Source organism: Ammospiza caudacuta, chromosome 9 (assembly GCF_027887145.1).
Source record: "Ammospiza caudacuta isolate bAmmCau1 chromosome 9, bAmmCau1.pri, whole genome shotgun sequence".
Taxonomy (NCBI): Eukaryota; Metazoa; Chordata; class Aves; order Passeriformes; family Passerellidae; genus Ammospiza; species Ammospiza caudacuta.
The window spans coordinates 19,898,964-19,913,785 of record NC_080601.1 but is presented as its reverse complement, the minus strand read 5'-3'; positions in this window follow the sequence as shown (position 1 = coordinate 19,913,785).

The window sequence follows — 14,822 nt, the reverse complement described above, 5'->3', positions numbered from 1 at the left end:
ATTTATAAACTAGTGATCTTTTCCACAGTTTATAACTCTTTCAGTACATGACAACACATGCAGTCCAACTAAAGCCCTTTCTCTAGGGCTTTTGGGACAAACTGAAAAAGAGAGGCCAGAAAAGCACTGAGAAAGACATAACAGTGGCACAAATTCCCATTGAAGACGGGTCAATCTGCAAGGCTTTTTTGCTCCATGTGAAAGCTCTTCTGGGGAAGTCTCCAAGCCAAAGGGGAGAGGCCCAGAGGGAGAGAAGAGTAAGAGACCCTGAAGGCAGCCAGCAAAAAAAGTTTCTGACACCTGGATAAATAGAAAACACTCTTGTTCCTAATGCTACCTGGGTTAGGGAGGTGACCAACCACTAAGCAACTGAAAGGCCTTCAAGTTTCTGTACTGGCAAGTCCAACATTGTCATCATGACCACTCCAGTGGGAGTCTGGAGTAACTATTCAAGCTACTGACATCTCAGGTACCTATGCTCATAGCCTGATGTAAGGTTTTGCTAAGCTCCCAGTGCTGGCTAGCCCAGACAGGGGCATGAGGTCCAGGGGACATGGCTCATGAGCAGAGGCTCCAGGCCTCTCCCAGTCACTGGAAGCAGAGAAAGGCTATGAAGGAACACAAGGGGTGGCAGGGAAGAAAGATGTTGCAGGGCTACATGTAATGACAGCCACGGGGACAAGCACATAGTCAGGGCTCCAAAGCAACCCTTACGAGGTAACGTCAGTCATTTTCACTGGTGGGGGAGGCGAGCAAGAGAAGCAGGGGAGTAGCTCAGCTGCAGCAAAGCCACACAAAGTTGGTCTGTTCGGCCGCCTTTGTGGCACTGTTGTATTTATTGAAGGCAGCAGCAGTTTGTTCTGTCCTTTCAGTTACTGTACGGGACCCGATCAGGGTGCAGATGGGACTACAAAGCAGCCCTTGTTGTCAGTAATGTGACTCACATGTCAGGCTCTTATTTGCTGTCAGTGGCTTTATTAAAGTCTACAGTTTCAGACCCTAGACCCTTGCCTATTGTATGCCCTGGCCCCAGAGATTCTCTTAGGGAGCGCTCACAATTACCAACTCTCTCACAAGAGCACACAAACACACTGAGCTGGCAGAGCAACTGCGCACTCAGGGCTGCTGCCAGGCTAAAGCCAAGCTGGGGCACTTTTTATCTTTGAAGCTAACACATGTACAGAAATAGAAGAGAGAAGAGGCCATGCCTGGCACAGGATCTCTCCATCTAAGATCATCTGGTAATATACACATTTCAGTTACATACATTTATTTATATGTTCTGCACTTAGAAATATACTAATACTTGCACCCATGCTCGTATATGCGTTCATGGCTTTGCTCTCCCTGCGTTCACATACACATTCACATCTGTGCTTCACTCACATGATTGTGCAATCACACTTGAGCACCAATATCAATACACAGATGGGCTGAACCTTTGCACAGTGCACACCACACATGGTCACATCATCAAGTCCCCCACAGGTACTCACAGCCTCAGTGTCACACAGACAGGTACACTTACTCTCACCATTGCAGTCTCACACTCAGAGTGTAGTTTCACACACACAACCCACAGATCATAGTCTCACCCTGATGTATACATTTTCACAGACTCAGCACTAGTGTGGCTGCACAGTCACTGCTACACACAGATGAGAATTCCCACAAAGGCACTCGCATCCCTTCACTTTGAGTAGAACAAAATTCCAATATCAGAAAATCAGCTGAAATTAAAGGCTTATTTCCTAGGCAAGGATTCCTGTGAAGACTCAAGCTCTTACCTCTATATAAATGTAGAACAACTTCTCTGACTTTATAATACACTAGTGTTGCTGAGCTTAGAATTCTCACTTCCTTCTGACACAAAGGTATCCTTCAATGTCATGGTTGTTCCTTACCACCAAAGAGCTCTCTTTCTCTAGAAAGCAGGATACTTGCCACCAGCCCTGCTGCAGTGCACAAAATCTGTCCCCCTGAATCAGCTAGCTACAGAAGAAATCAAGAAACAGACTATCAAGATTACTAAAAACTGTTAGAGTAAGAATGGAATAAAAAAAGGATATAAACAGCCAAGAAAAGATCTTTCATAAAGAGAAAAATACAGCAAACCAGAAATTTGTAACTAAAACCACACAAGTTTGAGAATGAGAATGCAAATGCTATGATAACAAAGGAGGACTGGCTTGAACACTCTGTGGTGTCAGCGAGAGTCCTTACACAGACTTCTCTAGGACACAGTGTCTCACTGTTTCTTTTCAAGAATCACTTCAACAGCAACAAATAATCATTACAGATAGACATACTATTCACTCCAAGTCAGAAAACTCATATAAACCCAAGCTTATTCTGATTTCTTTTAAAAAAGAGCTTATACCTATGCATAGCAGTAAGAGCAAGCTAACTTCAGTGAGAACCAATTCCACGATTCCCTGCATAAACCCCTATATTATAAAATGACCATGAGAGAAATACATTTTTCTCCAGGTCACAGAACAGTCCTACTGAGTCCTCTCTGAGTACTTAAGCATAAACACAGCCTCCATTCTACACAAGCTTCAATTTCACATAACCATGACAAAACTTGTGAGGTCTGATCTGCAATGGCAAACCTGACCATCTGTGGGCTTTACAGACCTTGGACACCACACAAGGATGGTGATGTTGGAGCATTGGATCCTTCACACTCCAGCACAAACCCCAATAGCCAGCCACTTAAGCAGCTCTGAATGATTCAGTAGGCTTTGGTACTTTTTAGTGCCTGCTGTTAAAATTCTCTGTTGTTTGTGTAGTGGTGCATGCTGATGCATATAGCTGTCCCAAAGAGAGGTGAAGCTGAATGATCAGGTGATGTCAGAAATGCTTTAGATTTGAACCACAGAATATGCTGAGTTGGAAGTGACCCACAAGGATCATCAAGTCCAAATATTAGGCCTTCACAGGACATCCTTGAGAGTCACACCACATTTCTGAAAGCATTGTCAAAATGCTTCTTGAACTCCATCTGACTGGTGTTGTCATCACTTCCCTGGGGAGCCTGTTCCAGTGCCTGACCACCCTCTGGGTAAAAAACCCTCTCCTGATATTCAGCCTAAATATCCCCTGATTCATCTTTGTGCTGTTTGCTTGAGTCCAGTCACTGGTCACGAGAGTGCAAAGATCAATATCTGCCCTCCACTTCCCCTCATGAGGACTACAATGAGGTGTCCCCTCAATCTCCTCTTCTCCAGGCTGATTCAGCCAAGTGGCCTCAACTGCTCCTCATACATCTTCCCTTACAGACCCTTCAGCATTCTCATGGCCCTCCTTTGGACACTCTAGAGGCTTAATGGCTTTTTTCTATTGTGGTGCCCAAAACTGCCCCCAGCATTCAAGGAGAGGAGGCCCCAGAGCAGAGCAGGACAATCCCCTCCCTTGCCCAGCTGCCCATGCTATGCCTGATGCCCCCCAGGACAGATTTGGCTCTCCTGGCTGCCAGGGCATGGCTGGCTCATGTTCAGCTTGCCATCACCCAGGACCCCCAGGTCAGATTTCAGAGTGCTGCTGTCCAGCCTGTCCTTCCCCAGCCTGTGCACACAACCAGGGGAATGCACTGATGTAGGTGCAGAATCTGGCACTTGCTCTTGTTACACTTCATTGATTGGTGATTGCCCCAGTTAGTGACTATCAAGGTGCCTCTGCAGGGCTTCTCTGCCCCCGAGTGAGTCAATGGTTCCTCTCAATTTAGTGTTGGCCAGCTTACTTAGTATTCCTTCAAGTTCCTGTGTCCAAGTTGTAGGTGAAGATGCTGAAGAGCACAGGGCCTGAGATGGAGCCATGTGGAACTCCACTAGTGACAGGTCACCAGCCTAATGTCACCCCATTAACTATAACTCTGTGCCCAACCTATCACATAAAATAATTTTTCAGCTGTATGCTGGACATTTTCTCCAGAAGGATACTTAAAATTCACCCATTAACACTGCAATTGTCATTATTGTTTCAACTTTCATCTCATAAAAGAAATCCCTTAACTGCAGAAGTCACATAGGGTATTTCAAACCAAAATACCTGTATTTACAACTCTGGAAATAGATATGAAGAAAACAAGTCCAGAAGAACAACATATATTGATTAGTAAGGCCTCTGGATCCACACAGATTTATTTCTGCAATTTATTTTATATGTCCAGGCAATTATTTTGAAATCAAACTAAACACATTAAAAAAAAAAATCTTTTTAGGATTGGAGGCAATAAATATATAGCAGGGACTTGATTTTTCAGAAAAGGTCTGCTTCCTAAAGAATCCAAGTCTGAGTTTCTAAACAATAAAAATCTTGTTCCAGAAATAAAAGCTGAAACAAGAAATACAGAGAAAACAAAACTGTACAAAAATACAAGATGATCAACTTTTGGGTGCTACAAGCCTATTTTTGCTATTTAATATCAGGCAGAGTGAACCATACATCACATTATTATAAAACACAAGGATACTTTAAATCATCTAAATAAAGAAATGCATCTATATAGCTGACTCATTTATTTGTACTTATTTGCTTTCGTTCTGACAATACAAAGGCTGGTATTTCTGTTTCTTTGTGGAATTCTGCATACTTCAGCCCCACTTGTCACAGGGAAAGCTGCATGGGAGCGAGTCTGGACTAGTAGGAATGCCTCTGTATGTGTGATGGCATTGAGGAAAGTGCTTGTACATGAAAAATGTTTATAACAGGAGACCAAGGCTGGCAATAAGTGCAAAATATCAATTAAAGTAATGCAGATGTACTGCAAACACAGTGCAATTACACTTTTTCTATCAGAGGGTTTCAATATGCTTTACAAATTATTATTGTTCTGTGTTTGTTGCATGCAATGGTAGCCCCAGTGGACTTGATCAGTATCTCCTCAAACTGGGCATAACAACAATGCTTCCCCTACCCTCTATGTCCTAGAGCCTATAATCTGATCATGCTGGAAAGCCACTTAAAAACTGTAGTTTATTTAAACATAGCAGATCCTGAGATGCTGCACGTTTGCTCCCTACCTGGCATGCTTTTATCCCCAGTTAAATAATTTGATTACATGCTTCTTTGGAAGGGCTTTCAGGATCACTTCAACCCTGCTTAGCTGACTTTCATTGTAGTTTGGTTGCAATTTCAAGCTCTTGACTATGCAGATCTCAGGTAATACTAAATTATAAGAGAAGCTAAAAACAGTGTGAAGGCAGAGTCTCTAGATGATCCAAGACATAGATATAAGTATGCAGTCCACATAACCACTAGGTTTCTCAACCATCATGTCTCTGACCTGGAAACTTGCTGCTCCTTTCTGCTATGCTACTGCACAGCCGACCTTCCCAGCCTACCTGTTAGTAGAGTTGCCCTCCTTCCTACCTCTCCACTGCTTTTTCTTTCTTTAAGGCAGCAATCAGAAGGTGCTTGTATTCCCTCTCAAGAACCTTCACTGGTACCTGTTCTCAATATCTCTTATTTTAGGCAAGAAAAGAGAGCCCCACATCTTAACCACCTCTATTCCCACACCCACTGTTAATTGCTGGATCTCCAAATCTGTGTCCTTGTGCCCCTCACAGGTTTTATGAAGGAATGGAGCTCCTTATAAATGTCCCTTGCTTGTTTCATTGGTCTTCATCACAAGCCCATCTGCAAAATCCCTTATAATGATATTTTCAAAAATAGCTTTATCCCATTTGTTTATGCTGCTACTGCTACTTCAGACAAATCTCCATACTTTCCCTAAGCCACCTCTAATTCTCATCCCCTGTTGCCTTTTATCTTGCAGTTCCTCTCGCAGTCTATAGAGCAAAGACTGCCTTTTCTTCTGTTTTCAGCAGCTATTCAAGCAAAACACCAAGAGCTTAGGAAATCACCTTAGAAATAAGGATCTTAGCATTGGTTTCTTACTCTATTCTTTTACTTGGTAACCTTTGCCTTTGCTTCCCTCTCTAGTAATTGGTCTGCTTACCTCCACAAGCATTTATCACACATGCAAAGTATTACAAACTAAAGATCAGGTCCCACAGGTCTGATCCAGTTTACACTCGAGCAAAATTCCTGCCACCATCAGAGAACACCCCGGTGTGTGATTGAGCCCCAACAATTACACACAGATTATTACTCTAGAAAATCAGGTTGCTTATTTGGATTCTCATACCTCCACTATCACCACACAGACAAACCAGACCAGCAGACTACAGATGCTGGTGTACTTCAAAGCCCCTTGGGGTAACTATCTGACCATCTCTGGTGGTAAATGAGCAAAACACTAAAGGTCATCAGCCAGTTACAACCTCTAGTAAAAAGCTCCCTCCATCTTCTAACTCAGGAATTAAAATTTCCAAGACTCAACACTGGCAGCTGACAAAACATCCTCAGCATAGCACTCTATCAGCCGCATTAAATTGTGTTTGTGGAAGTGCAGGAACTGCGGGATATTGAAGTGACTGGGAAAATGTAACAGCATTTCCCTTAATTCAGGCACATGGCCCAATCCTGTAGATATTTTGCCTTAAGGGTTTTTATCAACTGACATGGCTTAGAACTGTGCTGGCTCTCTCTTCAACTTTCTATCGGCTGGCCCTGCTTGCTAGATAAATAGCTATGCTCATATAGAAAAACCTGCACTAATAAAAATATAGACAGCCAGAAATCTGCTGCCAACAAGCGAAATATCCTATATTTCACTGCACTGCCATGGGAGAGTCATATCTCACTGAACAAATATTCATTCCTAAACACTGTGCTAATGCATAAAAGAGTCTCCAACATATCTTGGAAAATTTATGGAAAAACAAGGCAGACCAAGCTTCAGATTCTCTGGGCTTTGTTTTGCCTCTCTTCTTTCTTCCCCATACACTTGAAGAGAAGATAATTTTAGATTTTTCCATGTGCTTTTGTTCTTTAACTCTTCCCTCTCTATAAATAGGTCAAGTGGATCAGTGTTTTGGCCTGGGGTTTTTATTGTTGTCATTGGGGAATTTTGCTGCTTTTGTGTTGTTGGGGTTTTTTGTTTTGTTGGTTTGGGGTTTTTTTAGCCAAGTTGAAGCAGAAGCACTGGCTTCTCTGGTGTCAATTATAATGATTTGACCATGTCACGATCTTCTGTCTTAGATTGCTGGAGTTCTAAAGCATGAAATCATCTTTCATTTGTTCTGCATTCATATGATATCTAGCATAGGAATATCTTCATAGGTAATATGGATCCTTGGCATTCTAGCAGTACAAATATATAATAGCAAGTGAGGCTTGCAGCAGTAAATGTGTGGGTTCCCTGATTTAAATCAGCAAAATCAGAACTAAGTTATTTGTCTACAAGTCACACTTGGACTTAAAGCTCTCTGGGACCGTATTTTGTGACTGTCAGGCCCTTAAGCACAAGCACATCCCTCAGAATAAATGAAGACTTGGAAACAATTCAACTTGTGGATTGTCAAGAATCAAGAGGCTATCTCTATGAAATCAAGAAAGAAGCCATACCCTTACATAATTTTTATAGCTTTGGGCAAGCAAAAACTTTGTCTCTAGAATGATCATGTTGCAAGGCAACCTTCTTCCTAAATTCTTTCCTGATCTATACCAATGGGGTATTCTCCCCTCCTTGCTCACAAAAACGTTTGTGTAGTGCTATTGCAAACTGTAACGCAAGTTCCACCTTCTAGGCCAACAGAAGGTGGAAGCTTAATTTCTTAAGGAGAGTCTCACAGTATTTACTGACAACACAGGATTTTCATTTGCTCTCATAATTCGGATAACTGTGTGCTTTGAGATCCTTCAGAATGAGAGGCACAACTGGTAATGCAATTAGTTATATATGACAGCATTTTTGGAAAGATACTGATTCAAACATTGCTTGTTTTGGCTTCACTATCTGGAAAGCATAAGCAAAGAAAGCAAGTAAAGCTTTTCTTAAAAAGCAAGTATCACTGTTCTATCACTTTCAAAACTCAAGCTCCTGGCTGTGTAGAGCTTTGGTAGGTGTCATTATAATAAATAAAAAGTATGAACAGGATTGCCTGGTATCTAAGAGAAAAGAAGGAATAATACACTGCCAGGAGTGGAAAAGAACACACACTGCTTACCTGAACCTCACAGGGGCCCCACAGACCTCAAACTCTCAGCTGAACATGGCAGTTTGGGACAGCAGAGTAACACAGCTTCTCTGGAACACAACCTCAGCTCACCCCAGCCTCTGCATGCAGCTGACATTTATATACTTTGGCAACATTAAGAGGGTTGATTCTAGCTTCATTAGCCATGTGCATAATAAATAGGCTAGACATTGATCTTGGATACATTAAAAGTAATATCAAAAATCACTGGGAATGAATGAAAAAGTTTGTTTTCATTATTCAGGTTTCCTAGTTGGAGTTAAAGATGAAAATAAAGTTCTATTCCAGTCCCAAACACAATTCCACTAAGAAACACGTTTCACATCAACAAATGCTAATAGAAAATGTTCCCCACTGCTCACATGAAACTGTTATGCAGATGAAACATGTTTCCTGCCAGTAACAATGAGTTACCTGCAGTTAAAACAGCAGCTAATCAGCTTTACTCACCATTAATGTGAAATGAACATGATGCTAAGTCTACAAAATGTTGGCTCAAAGCAGCCATGGTGGTAAGCTGGCTACACCAAGTGAGAGGTCCTTACCACGTTCTCTCAGCTCTGCCTAAATACAAGGCTTTAAGATTGCTTTGTTACACACAGACATCACTGGTGGAAGATGCTTATTCATAGTATCAGAGAGGAAAAGAATTATCTGTGGTTTTCACTTGCTCTCCAACTTAATGTGCATATTATTTTATCAGCTGCTCACAGGGTTGCCCTATACAGAACATGCTGGTGACCAACAGCCTCTCCCACTTAATCCCGACTGCCTACTTGAAAACAAAGTGGAAAAGTTAACAAACAAATTAATGTCCAGTTCAGTTTCTCAACTCAGCATTGTGATCCAAAACTAATTTACATCAGGTGGCATTTTTCCAAGAAAGATGACATTTAATCACACAAATTCACATAAAAGGCATCCTCTGTAAAATCTAACTCCAGTGCCCCAAGTTCCTTCCTATGACCATTCATGTCACAAATGTAATCAGCAGTACTGGAACAGGTCAGGATCTAAAAAGCCAATAGCACTGTATTCAATACTGAATTAAAAACAGGGAGACTCGCAGCTGTTCCTCCCAGCACCATGACTCCCACCACGTTCTCCAGCTGTTATTCCCACGTCCTAGTTCACACCCTCTGGCCAGAATAAAGCACATACAAGAGAGGCACAGGATACAGCCAACAGCACTTACTGTTTAGATACCATTCTTGATTTTTACTCAGCAACACTCTATACACATTTTGTTATAAAAGCATAAGGATTCTTTAAGCACAAAGCAGCATCAGGTACTTTCTATTGCAAAGAACTCTATGTACCAGACCAGAACTATCAGCTAGCATAAATCAGCCTCATCTCCCTTTGAATACATAGAAATTAAATTATTTATTCACCACTCAAGGTGTGAAATCACTTATTTTTAGAAAACAGAATTTTCAGTTCTCTATAGCCAAATTACTGAATACACAGATTATCCATACCAGAGCACTCTAGTGCCAATAGATTCAAATGTCTTATTCCTGATCTTGAAGAAAGAACAAATGTTTGGTCTGTGGTAAAGACTGGTGGTTTATTTTTAGGAACAAAATTAAAGAGATATAGACAGAGAGCTGGATATTTGCTGAATTCTGCAAAATCAAATAAGGCTAGAACAAGTAGATTCAAGTCTGGTGACAATGAGAGGAGAGTGTATGATGCTGGTAGGTTGGGATTTGAGTTATGCTTAGGGACAGCAGGATCTGTAAAAAACCAAATTTAATACTGACCGCTGTCAGACCTGTAGAGAAAAGCCAAGGTCTGATACCACTAGATGAGAATGCCAAATTCTGGGTTTCTAAGCTGTCATCAAAAATAGGATTAGAGTTGGGGATAGAGTCTGGAAGAAGAGAGATTAGAAGGATAAATTAATTGTTGAAATCTTTAAGACTCACAAAACTGGATGAAAGTTAATGTTGCTATACTCAAATATTTATTCTTTATTTTTCACTGATAGCAAGTATCTGGGCAGAGGTCAAAGCAGGGTTAGGATTACAATCAGGCTCTAGCTTAGCATTCCAGAAACGAGGCTCTGCTAAATAATTTTTGTTGCTCAATTCTGCCAAACCTGCTCAGGGATAAGTAGATTAAAATGTATCATTTTTAATTGTCAGACAGAATGGGGTTACTGAGCCATGATCAACGCTGGAACCGGAATGGCATCATTGCTTGAGGTAAGATAAGTGGTAAAATCAGTATCAGCATATTTAAACATCTTCTGATTAACTTTTGGACATAGCTGGATTTCTAGGTCATCACTCGTGCCAGGAATAAAGTGAGGACTTAAACTAAGATTTAGTGCAGATTTACTGATGAGTTCTGTCCAGCCTGCAACAGGATTGCAGCCTGCCTCAGTGGATTTGAATTTTTCATAGCTAATGTTCACAAATCAACAGGTTCTTTAGCCATAAATGACACTGCAAGTAGCTCACATTTAGGGCAGGAAACAAGAGGCTCTGCAGCATCATATCTCCATTGCAGAACTCTCCCAGGTCCTCCTGGGTAAAATAAGAGGCTCATAGTTGCAAACACCTTTAATTTCTCAGCAATATTATGTCCTTATGTTACAATGATCAGTAATGTCAAGGCTTGGATTTGTTGCAGGATTCACAATGGGAGAATTTGGTGCTTATTTGTCTGGTCATTGAAGAAAAGTTCAGGGTAGCTGTCAGAATGTTTAAATATGTTACGCTGAATTATAAGGGAGCCATGGATACCTTAGCTCTGGACAACACTAGGGTTAGAGATAGCATTTGGGTTTGGATCTGGAGTTAAAGGCCATGCAGAAAAGTTTATTGCAACATTTTCCTAGATTTATAGGTAAAAAAGAAGAGCCAGTATCAGTAAATTCATACACTTCATCCCTAAATTTCAGATGCAACTGAATTCCCACACTAACACAGAATTATTTCAGTTGGAGAAGACCTTTGAAATCAAGTCCTTCCTACCCTATCAGTGTTTGGGAAAGCTTCCATAGAGGACTTTGGACAGACAGCTGTGCAAAACAAGCCTTGTGACAGGAGCATCAGTGGTCTACTGCTTCTGTATATTTAGCATAAGAAAGTGAGTGTTGATGTCATAAGATTTCATTATTTAAGCTTGATTCCAAGCTATGAAAACCACTTCAGCAGGTTTCACATGGATTGCTGTTTGGGATAGGGTGCTCAGCAGTGCACGGGAAAATGTCAAATCCTGCCCTGCCTGATGTAACAATTTCAACTGAAATACAGAAATCTGTCTTAAAAACATGAACAAAACAAATCCCTGTCTTTTCCTGCTCCCCATGCCAATCATTTTGTTGTATTTGCTGAAATTTCTGCCATTTTCTTTGGAGATGCATTTGTTTACCCATTTCATCTCCACCTTCGCAATCACTTCACAAAGCCACGGCTCTTTACAACATAAGCATATGCTCATGCCTCTGTATTCTCTTCTTCAGGGTACAGTTGTTGCACTTGACACTTTGTGAAGGTCTTGTGAAGGTTTCAGCATTTCACTCTGATGAGGATTAGGGGACAGATCTATGCAGGGATCTGTAAGAGTCCAGCTTACCGCTAGTGTAGACCTTGTGTCGGTGAGACACAGAACCCATTTTTACCTTGCATCCTAAGCTGTGCTGATTTTCAGCTTGGCTTTTCTTCCTGAGCAACTTGGAAGTGATGCAGTGTGCCATGGGATCGCGAGTTAGTGCGGGTTTCGGGTCTGGGCCGAGCACCGGCACTCCGCCGGCTGAGCCGCCCTGGGCACATCGCACCTGTGAGGGGGAACCCCCGATGGGCAGCGGCCGGGCTGCCTCCGAGCGGGCAGCGTGCCCGGCGGCCGCACCATCCTTCCATCCCGTCCGTCCGTCCGTCCCTGGCGCCGGGACCGCAGGCCGCTGCCGGGCCCGGCCGGAGCCCCCGCCTCAAAACGCGGCCTGCGGCGCCCCCTGGTGGCCGCGCGCGGCGCTGCCCGCCCGGCCCGAGAGGGGCGCGGAGCCCCCGGGCCGCACCGCCCCCGCCCCGCTAAAACAGCGAGTTGGTATGCAAACCCCAGCTGGCCCCATCGCACCAGATGCACATTCATTTCTATTCCTTTTCATTCTTCACAGAACATGTTATAATCTTTGATCATCATTTGTTTAAATTGTATAAGTAATCTGCCCGGTTTTAATAGGATTTTTCTATGAATCGGCAACAAACCATGAAATGTGATATTTTCACCATGACCGACCCAGGAAATTAGTCAACTTTGTCCTTGATTTGCATGGGACCTGGCCAACTCCTCACGCATCGCAGCAGCAGCCGCTCACTGCCTGCTCCCCCTACATTTCATATTGCAATTCTTTTCTCTTTTTCCTTCCTCTTCATAAGGGGTTCTATATACAACAGAGATCATCATCCATAAGCAGGGCCTGAATTTAGCAATGCCACCATGGCTGCCTAAGTAGCCCAGGTTAACAAGCAAGACCCCACAAAACAGAGACTGGAAAAAAGCACCCGAGACTTGTTATTATTAAATGCAATACATGTGGGAGATCTTGTTTTCAGCTTCTCATTCTGATCCTTTTGAGGGCAGTAACATCATTTCTTCAAGTTTTCCATAGCAAGTATAAGAGCAAGCTTCCTCAAAAGAAAGCTGAAATTGTCAGTTACAGGAATCCATCCTATGAGCTGGGGCTTACAGGAAAAAATAATTGCTGTAGAACTCAAAATAAAATGGCCAGACTTGGATATGTTGAGACATTCAAGGGGAAGACACAAAAATAGCTGTTTGAGCCAATCTTTCCATCCATTTCACTTTATTCTAAATCATGTGCAATTTCTAACCCAGCCCATATGAAAACCACTTTTATTTCATTATAATTTCAGGAGTTTGACTTGTTTTTCCATCCTATTGTTTGACAGTGTGCATACATGCAAGCTTTGGACAGAAAGTGAAGTTGCAAGCTAGTAATTTGGCACCAAGATTGCAATGAAAAACACCCAGCATGATTCTTGCATGGGTAACAAGTTCCTGTTCAGTCGTGCTCTGCTGGAGACTATGGCTGTATGGAGGAATGTGGTGTTCCAAAAGCTCAAGCCTCATGAGCTACTTTCCAGAGATTGCGAAGACACTGGAAGGCAGAGTGGACAAACACAGCACAGCCTGCAAGAGCCTGCTGCTAACTGTTTAACTAGGTGAGAGAAAGAGGACAGCAGTCCTTCAGCTGCGTCCCTGCAGCCACAGGACAGACAGCACAGCTGTATGGCGAAAACACAGGGACACATTGCTCCTTGGGCTCAGGGGTGCTCAGTCTCTGCAATCCCGCCCCAACAGGCATCCACTGTGAACAGGCAAATGCTGAGCATGTCAGCAGCTGCAACAGGTAAAGTTTGCCACCTTGCAGAACATACCACAGTTAAATTCAGTTTTATCCTGTCTCCCCACACAGGCAGAGTCTTTGAATGCATGTTTGCATACAGCATTTGTTCTGGATTCCCCAGTGCCATGTCTCTAAGCTATTATAGCAGCTACATCTGTGGTCTGGTAAGCAGCTCACGCAGCACTGAGGGAGTCACATTTCTGGACCACACTTTGTTCCAAAACCACCTTCTGATATCAAATGATCCATTTCCCTCTCTATTTCAGGTTAAAATCTCTCGCAGACAGGAGCTGTCTCTCACTGCATGCACATTTATTACACAGCAGGGTAAGGACTGGCCATCAGCTGGCTCTTGGGGTGCTTCTCTTGTCTCACCCAAAAAAGCCATCATATTCCTCATCGTCACACTAAACCAGGAGAGCTGCTGCCCCTTCCTTCCCTTGCTTGGCCTCAGCTCTTCAGGGCAGCTAGATTTTCTGTCCTGGAGCCATTTACACCCAACTTTCCAATCCAGGCCTCCCTGCCCCCACATCCCATGCCTCCCCAGTACGTCGCCCCTCTCAACTCCCCAGCCTCTGAACAGCCCCTAAGGTTAGGTTTTATATTTCTTACCCACTGGCCCCTCCACTCCCACCAAGTCAAACTTCAACCAAACAAAAAAGAAAACAGAGGGAGAGAAAGGAAGAAAGAAAGGCCCCAAGAGGCTCCCGGTCGTTCCAATCAGGTCACTGTTTCCATACCAATTAGGACAGATGCAAAGCACATTATTAAAAATAGGTCTGCAGACCCATCTATGTTGATTATTGTCCTCCATTTCCGTCCCCAGCCAACTCCGTTAATTAATAAAGAAACTGCCAGAGAAGGAGGGGGGGAATGGGTGGCAGGGATTCCCCTGACTGGAGCCTCCTGTTCAGAGAGTTCAAGAGAGAAATTGGACACTTGAGCCTCTCTGCCATTTTCCATTGTGTGTGTTTTTCCTAATGAACTGTTTAGTGATGCAGGGCTGGAAGTCAGCTTCACCCCACCCCCACTAACTACCATCCATCATTAAGTGACCCAGTAAGAGGTATTTAGTACTTAACCCTCTCTAGAAGAAGTCAGATTGTTGTGTGGCTGGTTTTTCCATCTCCAACCATCCCTTCACTTCACATCACTTTGCCTCTGAAAACATCTCTGCGATTTTTTGGAGAGGATTGCTCTTCCTTAGAGGAGCCCTAGAAAGAGACCCCATAGCCAGCCTTTGTGCAGAAGAGGAAGACTCATGGAGTGGAAAACCAGGGATGAGTTTGTTGACATTGTCGAGGCCAGGATTTCATTCCCACAACTGTAAAGCC